The following is a 16,044-nucleotide window of genomic DNA, read 5'->3' as shown; positions in this document are numbered from 1 at the left end:
ATCTTCTTCATACGAGTTTCATTTTGAGTGAAATGAGTTGCATTGAGATCGTATCCTCGAGACGGACACGGTCGTTCAAGTTTTGAGCGATTCTAAGCACTTTGATTTTTGAGCTAAATACTAATCACCTGATCACTAAACCTCTATGAATTTTGTATGCTGCTGAATTTAAAATAGCGTAGAATAATGTGATTAATATGGAAGATTATATCTTGAAGTATTATATATTTCTTTCACTGAATTGTTTTTAAAAAGAAAGAAATATCAAAATTGAGTCAATATTTCGTGTGTGGTATGCAAATCTGTCACAAGAATTGGACAAACACTAAAGTTGGTATGAAATTGAGGAAATTACAGATTGAGGGTACTAGTTTAGTAAACAACATAGTTACGAACTTTCAACTGAGATAGAAAAGAACTAGATTAGAGCACAATTGGAAAATTTAGGCTAGTACCAATGAACCCATCAAGGTGAAGATTAGAATTCAAGATCATTCCAGAATGTATGAAAACAAATAGAATAGGCTCTTGGACGTAGTTGAAACGTAAGGGTTAGCTCTGATTAGGGCCAGTGGACTGGAAAACATCGAGACAATCCCTTAACTACTTAAACAAGGCAGGGATGTTGAGGTGGTTCACACTAAGGAGAATTACCAAAACTAAATAAATATCATAAATAATGTACATAAGACAAATCAAAGAATCACCCATTCTAATTATATAAACATCAGTATGTATTGACTACAGAAAGCTTGCAAGATATATTGAAACAATAATTGGTACATAGATAATATTCATATTCATAGTTAAACACCACGAAACACTAACGAGTAGTTAAATAAATCCTGAGACTGAAGTCACATAGATAATAACCGATTTGAAACAAGAAAAATAGTCATAGCTAATGTCACAGTTTTTCCTATATGTAATTGGAAGCACAACACGTGGTTGGAGTCCATATAGACTTCACACACACAGACATATATATATAGACACAATAGTTCTAAGACATGGGTCTCGAAAGTAAGTTGTAATGGTGACAGTAATAAATTCTAGCGGAACCGACTGAGTGGGCCGCTTTCATATTAGTAGAAAAATGTTATAGACTAGGAATTTAACTCATGAGGTTCTCTAACAGTAAAACCCCAACGCTTGGAGAGACCATAAAGAGAAACCCTTATAATCTAAGAGTCATTTCAACATAATATATCACACTTGGAAATTAAAAAGGGTCGAATGTTAGACCTCGACTGTCACGCCCCTACACCTACGGTAGTTTTTGAACCGCTTATAGCGAGGTGCGGCACCACCGAACACTTTCTTTTCACCAATACTTATGTTCGTGGACTACGCCTAACATTCCACTTATCCTACTTAGTTTGTGTTTCGCAACCAAGTATTATTATGTTTAGCCTTTATACCAATGAACACCCATACTCATTCATTATCAACAGCAATTATAACAAGAACACAATTGCACAGTATAAAGGGAGGGGCAACTCCCTGAACAATGAGTCTGCCCGAATCAATATATTATATAATCTTCACTTTTACAATGTACAAGCTAAATCTTGGGAAACCCCAAATTTACACTTAGTCAATTTTACAATCAAGGTGAACCTCCGTTCACCTTCGTGCACACCTTGCACGATGGGCGGGTGCTCACCCGAGCCACCAAGACACCCACGCCAAGTCTTGGCACAAACCGGCACTTTGCACGACCGTCGTGCACACCTCAACCGATCACCGGGCACACCTTGCCCAACACCTTCACCCAACTCCAAGTACGACACTTCTCTACCGTGCGGCTAAACCAAGAACCAACGCATGAGATATGCGCCTTCCTTCCTTGTCTTCTGCGCACTTAGACCTGCGCCCTTCTTCTTGTGCGAAGATGTGTGTGTTGAAATGATGGTTGAATGCTCTCAAAACGCATCAATATATATACACTTTGTAAGTGTGGGTGGGGCTGCCCAGCCGACCACCCAATACTCCATTTACACACCCCTTGAACGTCCTGCAAATAGGTCGGCCCCCAAACACCATCGCTAAACGTTCCACCATGTATAAACTTCCCATCGGAATTCATTTGTCATATCGTTTCGTCGCAAGTTTCATTGCACCCTCGTGTGCTCCAACTCGTCCGTCCACTCGTGCGCCCGCACTGTGTGCGCCAACTCGCCCTCGCCCGCGTGCAGCCCAACTCGCTCGCGCCCTCGCCTGCGCGCCCGTCGTGCGGCCCAACTCGCCCGCGCGCCCGTCGTGCGGCCCAACTCGCCCGCGCGCCCATCGTGCGGCCCAACTCGCCCGCGCCCGCGCCCGGTGCCCAACCGTGTGTGCGCCCAAGGACCTTACATCCTCCTCCACCTGAAATCGTTGTCGTCCTCGACAACATACCATCTCGGTAGCCATCCACCAAGATCATCAATATCCATGATGTCAACTCCTCCACATACTGCAAACATCCCTACAACATATGTAGAACTCCATCTCCACCATGTCTCGCCTCGATAACCATCTGTCACCAAGATCACCATACCAAGGTATACACCTCATCGGTATGTCATACATCAGAAATCATCTCAATCCATGACCATTGATCACCCTGTCACAATCTCCACATGCTGCTCTCCATCGTGGAAGGCTGGCCCCTCCATCTCAAGCTACATGCTCACTGCAACATATCGTGTCGACCTCCTCATGTGTCATCATGTGAATTGCTGCCATAATACTCCAACACAATGCTAACACATCTTTGCACACTATTAACCCCCATGTTTGAACTAGTTGGGTGATCAGTCCAACCGTCACGCTCAAACCATGAGAATGCACATCCTCATGCCCCCATCAGTCGTCTCTCATAACATCCTATCACATCCTCAACCCGATCAAGAGTCCATCTCCATACAAGTAAGCCATGCTCAGGGCCATGAAGTAGTCCTCATCTCATCTGCAACATGTTGTCCATGATGTTTGGTGTCAATGTGCTACGTGATCAACCACATCTATCCCAACATCATCCATATGTGTATCTCCTCCATATGAAGAGATCATCTCATCAATCTCCAACTCTCGGTATGCCACATCCAGGTCCATGAAGCAACCCCCATCATATCTGTAATGTGCCATCCCTCAAGTCTGCCATAGAAACAAGTATACACCTGTCTCATCTATCCATGTGCTGCCCATGATCATAGATCAATCAGCTCCCATGTCAAAAGTGGTTGAGTCTCGGCTCAACCCATGCCCAAGTGTAGTCACCAAAGCATCCTCATCATTGTAACTCTATCACTCCAAAGTGTCTCATATCGATCCTCCACATCAAGTCACTCCTTCAAGCCACACCCATGCATGTACTTGAAAGTATGCACCTACATCAAAGTCCCTGACCTTAGCTGCTCAATGCATTAGATCCTCCAAGTCCACCATATATGAAGTCCCTCTAGAAGTCACAACAATCTCATGTCATCATGAGCTCCATGAGTCATCTCCAACCAACATCTCAGCAAGCATACAAGTCTCGGCCCAAAGGTATCTGCAAGATGCCTTAGCTCTCCATGTAGTAGGGATGCTCCATAGTCTGCTCACAACTCCATCCAAGTCCATGGCCTTGTTGTACATAAGTGCACAACCTCTCCATCGGCTCATAAGTAAAAAATCTCCATGTCACACCAGCAAATCCACCTGCACAACATCCCTGCCTTGGCACTCCTCATTGATGCCCATAAGTGACACCTCTACAAGTGCTCCCGCATAAGACTGCCATGCTCCATGTCTCCAACCTGATGTCCATGACTAAGTTGCCCATATAGTCCAACCAAGTAGACCCATCACAACAATCGATCATCCTCATCCAAGTCTGCTATCTTCGGTCTAGTGAACTCGGTCACCCAACCATATCATCATCATATGAGTCTCTCCATCATAGCTCCCCCACTAAAGGTTCCACCAAGAATTTCTCTCGGCCTCGGCCATGAGAAGTCCACCCAAGCATCATCATACCTTAAGTGTGTGCCCTTCAATCTGTCCATGAGTCATGCTGGGCACTTAGCCAATTCTCCATATGGCTAAAGCATGACCCAATCCTCCACAATGATCATCATGTTCCTCCCTTGTCACGGGCCTTTGCACCTTCTACCATAAGGTCACAAACAACCCCAACAAGTCCTGCAACAATCAACAATCCTTGCGACTCCATACAAGGTCTCATCATAGACATCCATGGTAAGATGCTCCCTCCCATCGGCAAACTGTCTTTGCCCTTTCCTGCATATGGTTCATCTACCAAATGCTCAAGTGAAACACAAGTATCAATACTATTTACATCATCATGAGGCTCCTCCATGTGAGTCTCCTCATCCATACATGTCTTCAAACTGCACGATCCTGGTCCAACTTGAGTGATTTCAAGTTCATCCTCCATCATGGTCATATCTGCAACATATTCAACTATCACGGCTTCCTCTTCCTTGTTAGTACAATCTGCAACTTCATCTTGCCTCATCATCCAACCAAGTTGAAGAAGTTCGTCTTCAACATTCTTTTCCAAGACTTCAAGCTTCTCTCGAATCCGGGGATTCTCTTCTTTGATCTGCTTCAACCTGTATAAGGTAAGAAAGAGCTTCCCTTCGCATTCTTTCAAACCTGCCATGCGTTGTCGTTTAGCTTGGTCCAAACACTAAGCTTCACTTCTGCTAAACCTGTTTCACCATTCACCAGCTTTACCAAGTTTCCTGCAACCATGAACCGGCCCTTGTTCCACTTGTATGTGAAACTAGCTTCCTTCAACTGCAAGTATCTGCTTCCACTGTCATCAACTGTCAAGCTTCCAAGTGTACCCACACCTGCACTTCGTCTCAAACAACCTTGCTATAACACCAGCTCCAACCGAGCTCTGATACCAACTGTCACGCCCCTACACCTGCGGTAGTCTTTCAACTGCTTATAGCGAGGTGCGGCACCACCGAACACTTTCTTTTCACCAATACTTATGTTTGTGAACTACGCCTAACATTCCACTTATCCTACTTAGTTTGTGTTTCGCAACGAAGTATTATTATGTTTAGCCTTTATACCAATGAACACCCATACTCATTCATTATCAACAGCAATTATAACAACAACACAATTGCACAGTATAAAGGGAGGGGCAACTCCCTGAACAATGAGTCTGCCTGAACCAATATATTATACAATCTTCACTTTTACAATGTACAAGCTAAATCTTGGGAAACCTCAAATTTACACTTAGTCAATTTTACAATCTAGGTGAACCTCCGTTCACCTTCGTGCACACCTTGCATGATGGGCGGATGTTCACCCGAGCCACCAAGACACCCACGCCAAGTCTTGGCACAAACCGGCACTTTGCACGACCGTCGTGCACACCTCAACCGATCACCGGGCAAATCTTGCCCAACACCTTCACCCAACTCCAAGTATGACACTTCTCTACTGTGCGGCTAAACCAAAAACCAGCGTATGAGATATGTTCCTTCCTTCCTTGTCTTCTGCGCACTTAGACCTGCGCCCTTCTTCTTGTGCAAAGATGTGTGTGTTGAAATGATGGTTGAATGCTCTCAAAACGCATCAATATATATACACTTCGTAAGTGTGGGTGGGGCTGCCCCGCCGACCACCCAATACTCCATTTACACACCCCTTGAACGTCTTGCAAATAGGTTGGCCCGCCCTCCATGTGAGTCGGTCCTCAAACACCATCGCTAAACGTTCCACCGTGTATAAACTTCCCATCGCAATTCATTTGTCATATTGTTTCGTCGCAAGTGTCGTCACAAATCGTCGCACCCGCGTGTGCTCCAACTCGTCCGTCCACCCGCGCGCCCGCACTGTGTGCACCAACTCACCCGCGTGCCCGCGCCCTCGCCCGCGTGCAGCCCAACTCGTCTGCATGCTTGCGCCCTCCCCCGCGTGCAACCCAACTCGCCTGCGCGCCCGTCGTGCGGCCCGACTCGCCCGCGCGCCCGTCGTGCGGCCCGACTCGCCCGCGCGCCCGTCATGCGGCCCAACTCGCCCACGCCCGTGCCCGGCTCGCCTGCCGCCCAACCATGTGTGCACCCGAGGACCTTACATCGACAGTGTTATTCAACATGAAACCTGATTAGGGTATACTTGTGTCATAGTAAGCAAAGGGGTTAAATAAGTTAATCAAACATACATGCTACAATAAACAAGAAATTTAATATTATTTTGGTAATTTCATTACCTGTAGAGGGAAACCAGTTTGAGGAAACCTTAGCTAGTTACGTTCAACTGCAAGAGGAACAACCCACCAAGGTTAATTTTTAAGAAATAAACCCAACCGGCATCAATCGAAACCAACAAGAAAGGTAGAAGGCAGATAGGGCCATACCTCTGGAACCCCTGACCAAAATTACGACTGTAGCTGCGTAGCGGAACCACGTGCTCCTACACTAAAATGGAAAAGTTAGAAAAAGTGTAAATTTATCTTGAAAGAAAAATATAGGGCTGAGAAGAGAAAAGGACCATTCTTAAACTTGAACCAAAATCATCTTGACATTACCTCAAAATGCACACAAACCAAGTGTGGGTAGTCGCAGCCTCTATTGCACCGGTTCGAGCTCCAGGTTTCACTGTGTGAGCCATGATTCAACATTAAACTAAAGCGTAGAATAGTAACCCTAGACGCAGATGAAAGCTCGAGTATGGAGGAAGAGAAAGTGCAAATGGCGCCCGATGGAGAGGGAGGGGTAGGAAATTAGTTGCTCACTAACTATCCCAATCATTCCCCATCATTCGATACATTCAACTTTTGTGAACCATAGATCCGGCTGTCAAACCAGAGATATGATTGCAAAATGGATGGGATCGAACCACATCGAGAAGTTTCCAAATTAAATAAATCCTTCTTGTAAATTAAATTTTGAATTTGACGAGAGAACTTAATGCCAAATGAAAAATAAACCAAGTTCATAGTTTATATCTAAGGTTGGTGGTGTAATGTAAACTAATGTTTTTAAAACATTATATGTATATTCGATTATTATATTCCTGTGAAAGTAACTCCGTGCAATGGAAAATTATTACTATGATCTAGAGAGTCATGTGTAAATCAAGTTGATTTTTTTTGGTGATAATATTGCTAGTTTAGAATTTGTTAGGTTAGAGAGATATGACATGACATCTACATAAAATAATGATAGGTTTTATAATGATAAATATTGATGAGGTTTGAAACTATAGATAAAAAATATATATTTATATTAATGATAAATATTGATAATGTTTGATAATAAAGATTTAAAAAAATATTTATCTTTATTAATATTAAATTATAAAATTAATACGTGAAATGTAAAAAAAATATTTTATTATATACATATGAGACTAATTTTCTCGCATCTAATAACATAAAAGACAAGAGACGAACAATGAGCTTGGGGAAGTTAAATGGCTAGGGACAACTTGACCTCCCCTGTATCCCCAAGCAAGTCATATTCTTATATATCAATTTCTCATTAAGGAAGAGGGGTTTTTTTGGTTGAAAATGAAGGAAATGTTGTGTAGATTTCCATGTCAAGGGTCAAAATGAATCAAAGAATATGTATGTATAGTAATTATATATTTTGTTTGCAGCCAATTGAATATTGGTTTTCCTCCTGGATTTAGAATAATTACTTAGTTTTCTCTCTAATATTTTGAGTTTTTTTCTCAAAAATTTCTTTATATAATGGTTTTTTTGTGTTTCCATGAAACCACCCTATAGTTTTAATGGTGGGTGTGTTTACTTATTAAGATTTCATTCACAAGTAAATTGTTGAATTTTTCTTTCATATTTATAATGATTTAAGGGTAATTCATAACCCACCCCTCTTTATCTTGGTTTAATTTTGAGATTGAAAATTTATGCACATTACTAATTTTTTTTTTTTAACAATATTACGAGTTTATAAATCTATTTTTGTTGTGGATTTATTCTATTTTTATTGTTAAAAATGAAGAAAACCACCCTTCTGATTTTCCATTGCTATCTATAAACTTCAGCAAACCATTCCTCAACTATTTAAATCCATTTATTATTGATTAAGGCCCCATATGCTCTTGTGTGGGGGTTCTCTTTCTCAAGAGAGTGACCATTGGATTATTTAATTAGTTAACAATGTTTTTTTCACATTTTTTAAATCTTTAAAATGACTTATTTCTTGTAATTAACTTTTAAAGTATTCTTTTATTGGAAAATTATTAATTTTTGTTTTAGTATTTCCTTTGTTAGCACATTATTAATTTTCAGTTTTCTTTTCCAAGGCATCCTCTCAAAACTTTAACTTCATCTCATTGGGTAATTTAATGAATTAGCAATGTTTTCTAATAAGCTCTTTAAATCAGTGGAGTCTTAATCTCATGAAATTACATGAAGTGTTTGGAGTGTGTTCTTTATTGGGAAATCATTCGCTTTTGGTTTATTTTATTTTCTCTAATGAATTTTGGCGTCAAGACTTTAACTTTATCTCAAATATGATTAGTGAGTGGTGTTTAGAGCCATGTGAAAGACATTGGATTGATGTTTGTATTCTTACCAGTCCAGAAGTATAAATTCCATTGAAATTATGAAATTTATTTGTTTCTATAGTAGCATACATCGGGAATAAGGCAAATATAATCTTCTAAGATTAGATTCCTCATAGTAGGCCTTTTAAGTATCTAAGAATATCTATAACACCTATGAAAGAAGCTTTTAGGAGTTTTATCTCTTGTGCTCTGTGGCTTACAACGTGAGAAAATGAGACAAAGACAATCTGATTGAACAACAATCGAAAATAATCTAACATAATATTTTTTTCTTTTGTTTTGTTCCCTATAGTTTTAGGTGGGAAATCATATGGCAATGTAAAATAAAAATGTCAAGAAACCATTGTATATACTGAAGGTGAAGAAGATAGAAGCGAATGGTAAAGAACCATGTGAAGGTCTGTGTATAGATCACACAAATCTACCAAAGGCTACTAACAATTCCATACCATATAGCAAATAGAAAATGCATATAAAAGTTAATGGAATAAATGTTATGTAAAGTTTTATTATTGATTAAGGCCCCATATGCTCTTGTGTGGGGGTTCTCTTTCTCGAGAGAGTGACCATTGGATTATTTAATTAGTTAACAATGTTTTTTTTTCCACATTTTTTAAATCTTTAAAATGACTTATTTCTTGTAATTAACTTTTAAAGTATTCTTTTTATTGGAAATTATTAATTTTTGTTTTAGTATTTCCTTTGTTAGCAAATTATTAATTTTCAGTTTTCTTTTCCAAGGCATCCTCTCAAAACTTTAACTTCATCTCATTGGGTAATTTAATGAATTAGCAATGTTTTCTAAGAAGCTCTTTAAATTAGTGGAGTCTTAATCTCATGCAATTACATGAAGTGTTTGGAGTGTGTTCTTTATTGGGAAATCATTCGCTTTTGGTTTATTTTATTTTTCTCTAATGAATTTTAGCGTCAAGACTTTAACTTTATCTCAAATATGATTAGTGAGTGGTGTTTAGAGCCATGTGAAAGACATTGGATTGATGTTTGTATTCTTACCAGTCCAGAAGTATAAATTCCATTGAAATTATGAAATTTATTTGTTTCTATAGTAGCATACATCGGGAATAAGGCAAATATAATCTTCTAAGATTAGAGGCCTCATAGTAGGCCTTTTAAGTATCTAAGAATCTCTATAACACCTACGAAAGAATCTTTTAGGAGTTTTATCTCTTGTGCTCTGTGGCTTATAACGTGAGAAATTAAGACAAAGACAATCTGATTGAACAACAATAAAAAATAATCTAAAATAATATTTTTTTCTTTTGTTTTGTTCCCTATAGTTTTAGGTAGGGAATCATATGGCAATGTAAACTAAAAATGTCAAGAAGCCATTGTATATACTGAAGGTGAAAAAGATAGAAGCCAATGGTAAAGAACCATGTGAAGGTTTGTGTATAGATCACACAAATCTACTGAAAAGGCTACTACCAAACCAATACCATATAGCAAATAGAAAATGCATATAAAAGTTAATGGAATAAATGTTATTGAAAGTGGAGATTTGATGTACTATTGCTAACTAGAGGAATCTATTTAAAACTATCCCCAATTAAATATAAAAAACAATTAATAAAAAAATCTCAAGCTAAAGGGATAACATTATGATACTTTCTAAGACCTCATGTATTCATAAATATTTATAAGAGAAAAACATATAATTTTATAAAACATATAATTTTTAGAATAAAAATATTTGATCCAAACATTAACTTAAAAAATTAAAACTAAAATTTAAAATATTTGTACTATTTTTAAAATTTTCAAATTCGTAAACAGAGTTATATAAGGATAATGCTAATTAATGTTTAAAACACTTATACAAAATCGATACTCCATATAAATATAAAGCATATGATAAAAAAATTAACATGCTCATTAAATCAACCATTCAAGATGGTAAATAGACAAGCGCTTTGTGTATTTCTGTATTTCGGTAGATGTCAACAAAGTCCTGTCAGATGATGGTGGCATTTCTAGCACTGAAGTTTTGGACGTCGATTTCATTTCCGGCGTATGGCAGCGAGATTTGGGAAGATTTAGGAGTTCCATTGCCGCAGAGAAAAAGTTGAATTTCTATAGCGTTGAAACGATAGAAGTTTCGCAGAATTTACTACGCTACTCTTTTAGCCGCCTTGATACGTGGCATAGCGTTAAAAATTGATATTCTCCCCGTCACAACGGGGTTATGGCAGTGTGAATTAAGGAAAGGGCGTTGTTAAAATCTATTGTGTAATCAACATATGATACAAGTCTGCAACAATTCTGGAAATTCCCCTGTACAGTTTTCTAACCGATTCAAATAATGAATTTATTTTGCACTTGGAAATGTGAAAAAAATATATGTTGTGCCCATATCGTTTCTGCACAAAATTGAAGCCGTTAACAGCTTTAATGAGACCTTCTGTCGATTACAGCCAACCCACAGTTTCCAAAGTCCATGCTACAGAAACGTCACCCTCAAAAAACAAGCATTGGCTGACAAAATCTCCGTTCATATAATCCTGCAGCTCGCTCGCTTCACAGGCATCTTCATACAACGAAAACTGTTCATAAATTTCAAAGTCGTCCTCCAAGTGCCAGTTTTCACTAAGCGATCTAAGATCCGGATATTGCAACAAACCCTCGGATGTTTTCGTGGGAGAGTGCCAGATTTCGTCCTTAAGGTCGAGAACGAGGCTCATCATCCGAAGCCTCTAGCAGATAAAAAAATCTCAAGCCCCTTATCCAAATGTAGGGTTTCCTCTTCTTTGCCGCTAGAAGTATAGGAAGGCACCGAATTATACCCAGAGTTTGAGGAATAAAAAGAGAAAGAAGTCGTGCCAAAATATGAAGCCTCTAGCAGATAAAAAAATCTCCAGCCCCTTATCCAAATATAGGGTTTCCTCTTCTTTGCCGCTAGAAGTATAGGAAGGCACCGAATTATACCCAGAGTTTGAGGAATAAAAAGAGAAAGAATTCGTGCCAAGATATTCCCCTCTTTTCTGGTGATAGATGTTGGAAATTGTAATGATTTCAGTTAGTCAAATTTGGAGAGTCAGTTAACCCAGTCCAGTAGAGTGACTGTGATTTAAGTCATATTTTGGGAATTGTGATTACTATAGCATGTAAGAGTTAGTTAAATTTGGAGAGTCCATTATCAGAGTCAAGCCTAGTGAGTTAGAGTTAAGTCATATTTTGGTAAAAGTCAAATTTAAATGTGTGTCTATGTGAAGTTATTATGGATGATTTATTAGATGAAAAACTTTAAATACCCATCAACTGAGTTAGAGTTAAGTCATATTTTGGGAAAAGTCAAATTTAAAGTGTGTACCTATGTGAAGTTATTATGGATGATTCACTATATGAAAAACTTTAAATACCCATCAACTGGTTTATCGTAATCATTAAATTTTTTATGATCAATAAAAAAAGCTACCACTCATATGATTTTTGAGTGTGAAATTTTTTGACTTACCTCCTCTGCTTCTCTAACAAATTAGTATCAAAAAGAGGTTAAGCCAAAGCTTTCAAAGAATCAGAGTATCCGCACCTGCAGGTTGCAGAGCCGAGTGATAAGGGCTAACGTTTCTCAGCTGCCGTAGCCGAGTTAGTTTGATCTACAGAGATCGTAAATAGAGTTTGTCGGGAGTTTGTAAACCCGTATTTTCTGAACAAGTCGCCGTGAGATTGAGCAGTCGAAGATGCCCTGACAACCCTCGCAAGTGGCTGGTTTCGAAAGGTAAGAGTCAAAGCCTCATTTCAAAAGGAAGATATTTCTTCATAAACTGTTTGTAAGCGCTGGAGCTAACCAGCCATATATTGGGTATTTAATGTTTTCAGAGCAGCACGCCATTTAGCCCGATAACATGGGAGCGAGCAAATATTATTTAATGCCGAATTTGTCCGCTCCCATGTTATAGCGTTAAGTCGCGTGCTGCTCTAAGGACATTAAATACCCAATATATGGCTGGTTAGCTCTTTCCGTTTGTAAGGAGCACTAGAAAACCACGAAGTCAATAAAATTCAACGCAAAGTTTAAAAAACGTGTGTAGGTTTATTGGCGGACAAAGTTAAAGAGTCTAAAGATTTTAATGGGTGGGCAAGTTTTATTTTATGCTTTAAGTGTATGAAAGGACACTTTTATCCATGAAGGCATAAATCTAAAGGTAATTTAAACAAGAGGAGAAAAATGCTTTTATATGAAGTTAAAGCTTATTAAAAAGACAACTTTGGTTTTTACATAACGAGGTGTTTTATTTAAAAAAAAAAATATTGAAAAAGAGAGACTAGGGTTTTGTATTTTATTTAAAACTAAAAAAAGGTTTTTATTGAAAATAAAGATTAGGGCTTTGTAAATGTTTGTTTATTTCTAAATAATTTGTTGTTTTGTCAGGCATGAGAGTGTGTTTTGGGTGAAGATTGTGCTTTATAGGGGTACATTAGAATCATATTTTTTTTTAGGTGATATGGAAGATAACATCATGCAATCATGAATGTAGCTATAAGACAGAGGAAAAACAATAGTCATGGGTCGGAAAGAAGAGGCAGAGATCATTTCTATGTTTAGAGAGGTTCACACTGCAACCAAGGAACTGAGAAGTCTATGAGAAGACAAAAAAGAAATCGAGGCTGGTTGGTATAGCTCTGATCTACTACCACCTCCTATGTTTACTGGTAATTATTTTGAACATTGGGTTCTCAAAATGCTAAATTTTCTTCGAGCTAAAGAGTTAATTGAGTACAAGTCTAATAGCCTATATGATGACGTATGTGATGTTTTAGCATTGAATTTTATAAAAAAAACATTGGATGAGAAGTGTTTGTGAAATATAGCAAAAGCTACAACTTCTAAGGAAGCATGGAAGATCTTGGAAGAAAGATTTGGTGCAAGGGGGAGTGACATACAGTAGCAGGTTATGTCACAGGTAGAGAAGTCAATTGCAAATATGAGAGTAGATGAGCAAGGCTCTAAGAAGATCACAGAGCTTGGAGAATCCCGCTCAAAGGTGGATGATGATCATGAAGACTAACAAAGTGAAACCCATTATGAATACATGCATATAGACGAAGAAGATGCAACAAACATTGCAGAGAAAGAAGTTGAAGTATCTATATGTAAAGTAGAGAAAGAACATATAAATGTTCAAGAACTCCACTATAGTGTGGATGGTGCAGAAGCTGGTGAATCTCACTATAACGAAACACATGTAGATGATGACTGTCAAGTGAGATGTGCATTGGTGAATCCGGCTGCAACTAATGAATTTGGTGACGTTGAAATTCTTAATGAACAAATGTATTCTCATATATCCCACCATAGGGTAGAAGAACACTATGTTGATGGTATGTGTGGTTTCTTTTTTGAAAAATGGATTGATCGTGGCAATATGGTAAGCGCCATGTTTGATGAAGAATTGGAGGTTGAAGTTGTCATTGTAGTAGAAAGTTATGAAGCAATTGGAACTTCTCATGAAGTAGTGTGTGAACAAGCAACTGCTGAGTTTGGCATAGATAAAGCTATCAATAGAGCAACAAGTGGTTTGGTGGATCCAACAATTGGAATTGTTGATGTTAAATTTGATGAAGATAATTTAACTCGTGATGACTAGTTGCACATGATGCAACAAAAGGAAAGCATTGACATGTTTCTATTTGGTGAGAGAAGCCCACTTGTGTCTAGAAGCCAAGTGGAAGACAACATGTTTGTAGTAGAAGAGGTTGGTAAAAGGGTAGAAAATGAAAATGATGTTGCAATGACCAAACAAAATAAGCAGAGAAGAAAGAGGTAGAGCAACAAGCTTTCACTAAAGAGCATAACGAAGATTGTTTTAACATTGTTCTTTAATGTGCAGGTGTTTAAAATAGCGTGGGAGCAGAAGTTGAAAATCAAGTTGCTAATAAGTTTGATGCACATTTGAAGCTCATTGAAGAATGAATTCATAAGCCAATTTAACAAATTGATGAGTCTTAAAGCAGTAGTTGGAATAAAAGAATTGAATGAAATAGTGAATAATGATCTTGAGTGTGCATATTATAGGAAAAAAACAACAGTGTCTAATGATGAAAGTGAAGAGAAGGATATGGAAGTTTCTAAGAACAAGGAATAATTCATTAAAACTATTTTTCAACAATGAAGTCAAGAAGAAATAAGATTCTGCTATCAAGAAATATGGTAGAAATAAAGCTAGGGATATGAAGCAGAAGAAGGAGCGCGAAGAGCACAATTTGAAGATGAAGAGTTCCAACAGTAGCCCATAGTCGAACGAATATTTGAAGAGGAAGTTGTAGAATACCCACTCAGATCAAATTCAAGACAATCCAAAGAAACATTGCAGCAGCAACAAGTAAAGAAATATGGATCCTACGACAAGAATGCACAACAGAGAATGAAATAATTTCGAGGGTATAAAATCTGAAAGAAACGAAAAAGAAATGTGTAAAAGTTTTGAGTCATTGTAAGCCTAACTGAGACTTAGACCTGCAAGCATGTTTGACTGATGATTGAGTCAATTTATATTGTATTTCTAGCAGGCATAGTTGAGTCATGTTGAGTCATATGTTCGTAATTAAGGGGTGTCTTGGAAATTGTAATTACTCCCACATGCAAGAGTTGGCTAAATTTTGAGAGTCAGTTAACGGAGTTAAGTCGAGTGAGTTCGGGTTAATTCATATTTTGGAAAAAGTTAAATTTAGAGTGTGTGTGCATGTGAAGTTATTCTGAGCGAGTCACTAGATGAAAAAGTTTAAGTACCCCTCATCGAGTTCACTGTAATCATCAAGTTTTGTGTGATCAATAGAAGAATCACAACTCATATTGTTTTTGTGTGGAAGTTTGTGGTATTTTGTGCCTTACCACCTCTGCCTTTCCAACAATAGGGTTTTGTCTAATTGTAGAAGATGACAAATCTGGTCCATTTCTTCAGCCTGAAACTGTTTCACCTCCGGGACATTAGTGGAGACTGGTAGAGATTTAGGTTCTTGGCTGCATTTTTTAAGAGTCTTGGACATAATCGAAAGACGACTTGGAGATTCAAACATGGAAAATAAAGGTTGTGTGCATACTAGACGAAGATGATAGTTTGGATGCAGTGAAGAAATGGGCTTATTGCTAAAAAATTCGATATATATAAAGGATAGAATATGATAGGAGTGAAAATATTGCTATGTATAGCATCATACATGAAGCTAGCTAGAGGAGTTGTGTCTAAGTTGCCGGAAGGAGTCTTGTAAAATTGTTGATTGTGAGTGTGGTTCTTTAGATTTGGCGGGGTGGGTATGATTCTCTTGGTTTTCCATTTCCCAAATTTAAACACTCGGAAACTTGGAAAACATAATTTCTATTTGTCTCAGTTGTGAGTCTTTCTATGTAAAGGAGTTTCTTCACATTCCTTAGATGTTTCATACATTGGTGTGTGGTTGGGATATTATCTCAACTAAGTGATTGTGTGTCATATACAATTTACCTATCATGAGACGACACTACATTTATTCTTATGT

Source organism: Pinus tabuliformis, chromosome 4_2 (genome assembly GCF_031772625.1).
Source record: "Pinus tabuliformis cultivar Carrire ecotype Pingquan chromosome 4_2, CPIR1, whole genome shotgun sequence".
In the NCBI taxonomy this organism is placed as follows: domain Eukaryota; kingdom Viridiplantae; phylum Streptophyta; class Pinopsida; order Pinales; family Pinaceae; genus Pinus; species Pinus tabuliformis.
This window is presented reverse-complemented; position numbering follows the sequence as displayed.